The 9,679-nt window shown below is 41.2% G+C and overlaps 1 protein-coding gene across 2 annotated transcripts in view; it reads right to left on the bottom strand.

The window, feature by feature from the left end:
* Positions 1–282: 282 nt before the first annotated feature.
* LOC128437142 (endonuclease V) overlaps positions 283–9,679 on the bottom strand; it is a 69,378-nt gene continuing 59,981 nt past the window's right edge. For both annotated transcript variants that reach the window (XM_053419175.1, XM_053419179.1), the window contains exon 9: positions 283–943. The gene's annotated coding sequence lies outside the window, so the exon portion shown is untranslated. The remainder of the gene's footprint in view (positions 944–9,679) is intronic.

Here is a 9,679-nt window from a genome sequence, read left to right as displayed (position 1 = left end):
TGGACAGCATCGTGCAGAGTCAGCCCCCTAACCCCCTGCTCTTCTCTTCCGCTCGCCGCCTCGCCGGGACCAGCCTGGCACAGCAGCACCTGCTGCTAGGTCTGACTCATTTTAAAGAGACACACGCAGTGACACATCATACACAAGGCCCGTGACTGATTTTGTGTTACTGTGTTTGCTGCTCCCACACCGGGCCACATGGGGAAAGCTCTCTGTATAACTGAACAAGAAGCACCACTCACACACCTCTCGGATATTAACAGACGACCACTCTGAAGCAGGTCAGGGACAATTATGATTTATTCACAAGGCTCCCAGTTTAAAAAGCTGAGTGACCCAAAAATGTAATGAGAACAGTATATAAAAAGAGCCAATCTGACCCATATCCAGTTTAGATATGGGGCGAGTGCTTAAAAAGGTTCAATTAATCTGATAGTGTCTTCTGGCCCAGACTAAAATAGCAGTGGTTTTAAAAGCATATGATTGACAAAGTACTTTTTCTGTCTCACACACACAAACACACACCACATACACACAAGTTTGTACTTTTATCCTAGTGAGGACACCAATTGGCATTATTCATTCCCTAGCCCCTAACCCTAACCATAACCATCACATCTAAATTTCTAACTCTTACCCTAACCCAAACCTAAACCTAAAACTAAACCTAAAACCAAGTCTTAACCACATTTCATTAAAGAGGGGTCAGAAAGAACACACACACACACACACACACACACACACACACACACGCACACACGCACACACGCACACACGCACACACGCACACACACACACACACGCACACACGCACACACAAACACACACACACACACACACACACACACACACACACACACAAACACACACACATTAATGGAAGCATCACAATGCTGCTGCAGATGCTGGTGTTAACGTTCTTGAGATCCTTTCTGTCATCAACCTGTAACAAGAGAAAAAGAGATAAAAGATGGTTTAAATAACATGCCATTCACATTCAGCAGCTGCTCTCGGCCCAAACAGATCAAAACACCAGAGATACACAACATCCAGCCTGAGTCTACATATATTCACCAGGCATCTCAGAGTCTATGCTCGGATTTGCATTGAAACCTCCCCCAGGACAAAAAACACTCTTCCCCTGAGAGTAACTTGTGAAATGTCCTCCACTTACTGTGAGTACTACTCCTCTGTGGGGGGGGGGGACATTGCTTTTTTACAACACTCAGAGCTCAAGGTAGAAAGTATTAGGACTTGTGTTCCCTGACAGCTAAGGTGAGCTACCAATTGGACAGTGGTCTAATTCAGACAATGAGAGGATGAGTACTATTCTAGTACAGGAATGTTTTACATGTAAGGTGGACTACCAAGGTTCTACATGCAAAAATATGATGCCAGGTCTAATTTCCAAATCACCATGTCAACAAAGACATGAGTGGCTTTGAGAAAGTTTCATCTTTGAAGTTAAACATTAATAGTTATTAGATAAGTCCACTCTGTTCTCATCCCTAGGCATGTTGCATATTCTCCGTGGACTGTGGCACACCATAATTAGATGTTTTCTGTAAAGTCATTCTGGGGTGATGCATCATAACAATAGAAACATTTCTACAGTGCATCCTAACCGGAGCTGCTACTTGGATCAGCCTGCATAACAAATAATAAGATATTATATCCTATTAAAATAGTTTTCCTGTTATAATTATGGAACTTATTATGAGTATTATGATTTACTTAAGTATTAAGCTTTTCTATCATCAAGTATTCACAAAATGCCTTTCCCTTCTTGCCAGAACACAATCTAGTCATAATACCACTGGTTGTAACAAGCAGTGGTATTATGTGTTAAGTTCTGTGTGGTATGATGGTATTATGTGTTCAGTTGGTCAAAGTGCTAAATGGCCAAACAAGGACATCGTAACAGATTTGAAATGTAATATTACATTAGGCTGACGCAGGGTCAGTGTTAGAGAAAAGAGGATGAGGCCCCCACTGTGTCCTCAGTGGGCCTGAGGTTAATATACTGCAGCACATATTATGTAGACATTATGTCACGGCCGGTGTGTAAACAGAGCTATCATTAGTTTTATTAGTGGGATTTAATGTGCATGTGAGTGTGTGCCTGTGTGTTTGATGACTCAACATCCATATTGCTTTCTGTAACTGTGTTTGCGATTGGACATCTATTAAACACACACAGCACCCCTGGGTACACAACATGAAGTAGGAGGGCTTGTTTCTCCTCTTTCTTTCAGAAGTAGCCCTTCAGGGAAAAACAATAAAGTTTTCAACAAGTATTGTAATTAGTACTGTTTTACTGTGTAACCATGCACCTCAGTAGGTAGATCTGGGTACTATCACTGCCAGGATTAAAAGATAATTCTGTTTTAGAGCAACCTGGGTCTTAATTTTGTAGCTTTCTAATTCTATCAGTAATAATGAAGGTTCTAAGGGTAACTAATCAGATGTGTTAAATGTGGAAATCAGATGGGGCAAGAAACATGAGCAGACGGTCAGACAGATTGTAAACAGAGCACACTTTTGACGAGCTTTTTCTTGCAAACTGATTAGACTGGACCTCTTTACGAAGGCACTTAAACAGTTTCTTGTTTAACTTTTTCTGAACTTCACATGAACACAACATTTTACAGGAATTATTATGTATTTAAACAGAAAATATACAAATACAATACGAAAACAACTTAAATTGAATGCTCACAGGTGCTTACGGTCAACCAGGAGCATTGTACCAGTAACACATTATAATATAATTAAATAATGTTAAACATTTTTATAGAGGCTATTTTGCCTCAGGATGTTGGAGGTGGCGGTGCCCAAGCGCCTTGTATTAACCAGCCGCCACTGATTAGACCACTCCCACACAGTCCTGATGAAAACATTTAAGTGAGATTTTGGATGTCTCATCCACGTTTTATTATTAATTATCCAGGGTCAGTTTGTAGTAGCACCATGTCAAGCAAAGTAGTCCAAATGTCCCTCTGCCTAGCAATGTTTACCACCTCACTTCGGGGAATCCTGAGGCAATTTTTGAAAATATGAGATATGTAATATCTCCAGCATGCACTGAGTCGACCCGGGGGTCTCCTCCGAGTTGGATGTGCTCATAAAACCTCCAGCTGAAGGCGCCCAGGAGGCTTAATCAGATGCTCGACACAACTTAACTGATTCCTTTCCTCAAAGCAGCTTAGCTCTGAGCTCCCCTTAGATATCAGAGCTCCTTACCCAGACCGAGCTCAGCTATCCACCACCCAAAGCTCAGGGCCATAGATGAGGGCTGGAAGGAAGATACATTGAGAGCTTTCCCTTCCTTTTGGTCTCAAACTTCTATGTAAAGGTATCTGAGACAATGTATATTATTATTTGGCGCTATATAAAATAAAGTAGATTTTAACTGAATTCTGGGCAGAATCTGTCTCCATCCCATCCCAAGAGCAATCCACCAATTTCAGTCGGAGCTGTAAACCTCGGTTTGAAAAGCCAAAAGAACCACATCATCTGCAAATAGATGTAAAATAATTGATCCTATTTAGTAGTTCATGTTAAGGTCTTAATATAATTTTTAACTGACTTGAGAGTTTAGTAATGAGAAGAGGAGGTACTGAGGAACATTCCCTGCTCTTCCTCTAATAAAAGAGTCAACATGATATAGAATGTATTTAGATATTACAAAAAAACATGTGGTCAATGGAACAGGATTAATATAGTAGCATGTTGAACCACTATGTGAACACAGGTGAGAACTGCTGCAACAGACCAGGCATGCCATGTTGCAAATCAGTGCTTCTTAATGTGCAGTTTAGATAATGACTCTGAGAAGGGGAAAAATATTAGAAACCATCCATTCCCATTTCTAGTTTCATTTTCCCATCTGGTCTTTCTTAAAATACACACATTAAAAATATCCTCCCTGTCGAGTATGGCCTCATTCTTCTTAACACACTGCAGCACATGTTGTCATTGTGTGTTTCCGCTAAAAGGTTTTTGTTGATAAAAGACATATGATGAGTGTTGTTCTGTGGAACTAACACCTTTTGATAATGTACAGTGGGGCTGCGATGGCTTATGACTTAGGCAATTAGAGTCGGGTAATGTTAATCTAAAAGGCTTTTATGCATATTTTCTAATTAGATATAAGACATGATGATACATGAGGGGGAGATAACAGGGATGTAGAACTAATTATAAAAAGGGAAATTTTTTATTTATATTAATATACTCAAACAGTGTGTATATACAAACACACAAACCTGAGTGTGAGTTAGACTGAGGTGTCTTTCGGTTACAAAGTGACTGGCGTTCAGATTCAGTCTAAAGTCGGAGGTTTCTCTGCTCCCTGTCCCACTCGCTCTGCTGTCAAACTGGACATGACCTGCGTGTCCCCTTCAGAAAGGACATCCCCTGGATCTTTGAAGGATGTCCGCAAATCTACTGAGTCCAGAATTATTGATGGTGCAGGTAAAAGATAAAGGATAAAACCTCAGAGTGAATGAGTGATGGAAACATACCAAACAGCTGGGTCACATGGTTGTGGCAGAGGTCCAATAATGCAAAACTCCCTCTAAATTGACTAATCTTCAAAACCACAGCTTTGTTATGGTTGATTCATTTGCAACAAAAAAAAATGCTGCAAAATGTTCTCTGCCTAATAAATCAAAAAGAAAAAAAGAACACAATCACCAGCAAAATGCCAAGCTTCGTTTGGAAAGTGGAATGGAACAGGCTTATATTAAAGGAGTCGGCTTTATTTTCTTTACCCCTAAGTAAAGTTAAACTTGACTTGTATTCTGATAAATAGGATGTGATGCTGCACACTCCCTGCAGGGAGCGTTCTGCACTGGATTCAGCAGCTGTTGATGCCAACACCCGTAGAAACTTAGGATCAGAACACACCAGCTGTCAACTAAGGCTAGATGGCTGGTTCACATATTCTGCATCCGTTTGGTGCGCAGGTTGTGTCGACCTCAAAGTTAACAAGATGCATACACAAGTCGCAATACGCACATAAAGGCCGGGGCAGTAGTGAGAGGGCAAGTGGGGAGGTCATCAGTGACCGAAACACCTCAGTTTTGAAGAGCAGGTGTGGAATCACCGCCACACTGCCTGACTATGACAAACTGCCAGTTCAAAGAATACTGAAGTTTGCCTGATACACTAAAAAACTTCAACAAACGTGCTAACGCTTGGCTGCACTTGCTTACTCTGCTCACATCTTTCAACTTTTCTTTTTGCTATCTCATATACTGACAAAAATCCCACAGACTCCGATCAACTAATACATCTCTGGTTGCTGTTTCAGATGCTGGGTGGTGACAAACAGGGATGATGGGTAACCCCTCACCCCTAAAAATTTCACATCTGGTATGAATCCTGAACTGATCTCTTATAATCACATTAACAGCATCGCCGACGAGAGATATTTCTAAAGACCAGAGGTTTCCATGTTTTCTCTTCTCGTCTGGCTGAAAGCACAATGCCTGTAATGAATAGGCTGCATTCCCTCTATTGGTTTTCCGACTGAAACCACTTATTTGCTCCAGCTCATTTAGAGTTATTCTCAGACACCTGAGTAAGCTACTTGTTACTTTCTATGTTCAGAATGCAATTCAATTTAAGATCCTCTTCATTGTGTCCAAAGCTCTTAATGATCTGTCTACGCACCACAGGTCAGACAGGCTTTATTTCAAACCTGTCAGACCTCTCAATTCACAAAGAGCTTTCTCCAAAACCGCTGAGAACACTTAGCATTCATGCCCCTAAAACAGTGAGATTTCAACAGGCATTATTTAAATGCCTCATGTCTCCCATTTTCTCAAGGAGAGCCGTTTCGAAGGATCAAATTAGTTTGCTTCCTGTGTATGAGGAATAGGAGTTTGTCCACTGTGGATGGAGACATAAACACAAAAAGAAAGAAGACCAACCCCCATTATGTATTCCTTACCTCCAAGCAGTTGATAACTCCTAGTACACTGTGCCCAAATACTTCGGGGCACAAATATGAAAAGAGAGGCAATTGCGAATCTTCAAATACATCCGTCGCTGCTCGCCCAGTGATTGACAGTGCTCGTTGATAAGTCAATCACCATTGGCCTCATTCACCAATATCTTCTGAAGAATTTAAATTGGTTCTAAAGAAGTTCCTTAAGAAAACTCTATTTCAGATTCATGAAATGTTCTTAAACTGCAGAATGGTTCACATCTATGCTCTTATATTGATGAAGGCCATGCAAACGCCCCATCAATGCACATAAAAGGGCATTAAACTGCAGTCCTGTGTGCAGAGACAAAATCAAAGAAACTGAAAAGTTTATTTTAGAAGTCAAGAAAATTTAAGAAGTCAAGAAAGTCTAAAGAAAAATCTAAAGATGGTGGCACACTGGACACAAAACATTAAAAAAACGTTTTTTTCTAATGTCAGTAGTGGATATAAAATGCCGACAATATGCAGTCAAACATTCAGTGAAAGCTGTGACATGAAAAAGTCACACAGTTAAAGTAAAAAGACATAATTTGATCAAAAATTTGAAAACTATAGAACTATTGCCTGAACGGAGGGGGATAGGGGAAAATGAAAGTAGGGGGGGGGGGGGGGGGGGGGGGGGGGCAGACTGAGCAGGAGCAGCGCATCATTGGGAGCTCAGCACTGCAGGTGAACCCTCAGTTGAGCATCTGTGGATACTTGACCTGAGCCTGACAGGACTTGACATGACGGGCGGGGCTCAGACCAAATGTTTTAAATAATGTTTGGTATCGGGTCGGTCACATTGACTGGGCTGATGGTTTTACACTGCACATGTCTGTAATGGTGAGACTACGTGGCAGGAACACAAACTCATTGCAGCTAGATTTACTAGCATGTTAATTTTGTCCCAATCAAACACAAGGCTCAGGGGTCGGATTTATAAAAGAGTGCATAGGATTCTTACTAAAAGTGTACGTACGCACACCTGAACGCAATGTTCACAGTCCACTTGGAAACATTCATACGTGGATCTGCCTCCAAATCCGCCCTCCACACGCCCACCTTCAACCATGAATGGTCAATGCAAAGCACATCACGAACATTAAATGATGCCGCTGACCAATGGGTTTCCACCGTGAGTCCTGACGGAGGCACGGCATCAAGCGATGTGAAGAGGAAGTGAAACTTTCTGACACTGACATCGAGGTGTTTGTTAGTGAGGTGGAGGTGAAGAGCGACTTAATGGGACAGCAGTGATGTCACTAATAAAGAAAATACACTGATACTCTGCCGCTGCTGCTGTGGATAACACAATGTGTGAGATCAGAAATCGCTGAACCCTCGCTTCCTCCTCATCCTTCCATTCGCATGCACACATCGAGCAGAACCCCGCACCGGTGTCACGGCAGTATTTATCCATTTAGAGCATCGGACCGATTCCCTCACATCAGTGGATCCTTGCCTCCACTCTGGGATATTATTTGGAAAGTTTCTTCATTTCTTATAAGTGATATCCTGTGCGCTCTGTGCTCCATGCGCTCTGTGCGCTCTGTGGCACGGTCAGGTTCACTGCAGCGATATGATGATACACGCACAGTGTTAGATGATATTATTAAAAACTATTAATGACTCGGCTCTGTAACGCAACTGTTAAATAGAGCCTGAAAGTAATTTGCTGTAAGTTGTTTTATATATTTTTAAATTAAAAGGCTCGGGTGGAGCAGATATGTTGCGCGAGCAAAACTAAGATGTTGGTTTTAATGTAAATGATGAAGTGGATCAATAATCTGCTTCAATTCAACACCTCATGTCTGCATCGCCACTTTCCCGTCTCCAAAACGTTCGTACGCATGGGTCAGAGTTTGCTTAGAAATACGCAAATTTTCTCGTCAAGTTCGTTTTTATAAATCCCAACTTTGGCGTGAGAAGTGGCGTACGCACGTTTCAGGCCCCATTTTGTGCGTACGCAACGGTTATAAATCTGACCCCAGATCTGTCCTCCACAGAGCTTTTCATTTTGTCTTATGTCAAATTTGTTCTTTTAAAAATTATCCTTTTTATGAAATGAATTGTGTTTTAACGTCTTGGGATTATTATGATGCCTGTTTTCTCCTCTTTTTGGTCCAGTATTTTTTGCACTCTGATAATCCTTGAGCTGCATTTGTATCATGGTGTTCCATAAACTTACTTAAGCTTTATTTTATATTAATAATTGTATATTAAAGGTTGTGTTAACAGATATTTGGAGGATTAGATCTAACTCCTGATGTCTCTCTGGGAGGGAGAGAAAAAGATGGATGGACTGACTTTCGACCTTGAGCAGCAAAGTGTAGCATCATCTCTGCTAACCTGTCTGACCCGAGTGTCTGTGCTCGACAGCCAAGGTCTGTGCTGCTTTCATTGGCCTGCCACAGTCAAGCTGTCGGTCAGACACCCAACGTGGACATATAACAGAGAGCGAGGGGCAGGAAGCGAGAGAGCAAGGGGGATCTGTTCCATATGAAAGATTTACTTTAAGACTGGAGACTTTAAAATGCTCTTTTATTTATTTTTAGGTTCATAATAATATAATCAATATATATAAATACATATATTATATACATATATATTGAGCCATTTTTAATCAGTTATTCCCCCTAAGTTTAATCATTTATCTTTATCATTGCGCATGGGTGTAGGAGTAGTGAAGTCAGTCCAATGCTTTGGTCCAGACTGAAATACAGTAATTACCCTATTGGATGGACAGGCTCCAAACACTGTACATTCATGGTTCCATCAGGATGAATCCGACTGACTTTGTTGATTTTTGCCATTTAGGTGAACACAATCCTAGAGTTGTACTACCGTGTTGAAGCTACATTAAGTAGTTCATACTTTTCAGGCCAAAAGATGCAGGACAGATGCCGACCTGGCATTGTTGTTGTTATTGGAGAATTAAGACATCACCTTTGCTTGATGTTGGGCTGTGTACTGTAAGTGAAGCTATTTGCTCACTCACTTATCATCAGAAACCAGCTAAACCTGTTTCAATGGAGGATCAGCAAATTAGCCAAACTATCTTATGTGATTAATACAAATCATGCTCAGACGTTGGTAACTGTCTCGGCTGCTTGCTTGCTGTGTTTCAGCTGAACTTAAACTCTGTAATTCCTCTCATTCTCTCTGTTATATAACTTTCATCTTTAATGTCTCAACAAATAAAACTGTCCTACTAGTGTAAGATCTCTCCCTTGTCATTCTTTGGCCTTTGAGGTTGCCATTTTTTTTCTCCGTCAGCTCATCAACAAATGCAGGTGTATGCAGGTGCGTTTATGGGGAGGGTCAAAGAGCAACTTTTATTTACAACAGTGAATTACGGATCCCACCTGTAGGGGGCAGCGCGAGTACAGTAGAGAGCAAATCTTGCATTGTGACGCTTTAAGGCTACTTGTGTTTTCCTCAGGATGTTTCGGAAAGCAGAGCAGTTTGGTGACAATGAAGACAAGTTGTTAAAGTTAAAGACAGACTCTCATAGAAAGTAGTCCTCTTCTTTTCACTAACAAAGCAAAGAAATAACAAAAGCTATCACAGTCGTGGCAGCCTCCTCTTCTGTAATGAGGCGCAGTAAAATACGACACTGTGCTACCTGCATGTAACTCAAGGTAACTACATTTGTGTGTAACTCACCATTGCTCTGCATCACGGGCTAAATGAAAAATG

This window comes from Pleuronectes platessa, chromosome 3, assembly GCF_947347685.1.
Source record: "Pleuronectes platessa chromosome 3, fPlePla1.1, whole genome shotgun sequence".
Taxonomy (NCBI): domain Eukaryota; kingdom Metazoa; phylum Chordata; class Actinopteri; order Pleuronectiformes; family Pleuronectidae; genus Pleuronectes; species Pleuronectes platessa.
The sequence above is the reverse complement of the archived record's forward strand: the minus strand, read 5'-3'. Positions and strand labels throughout refer to the sequence as shown.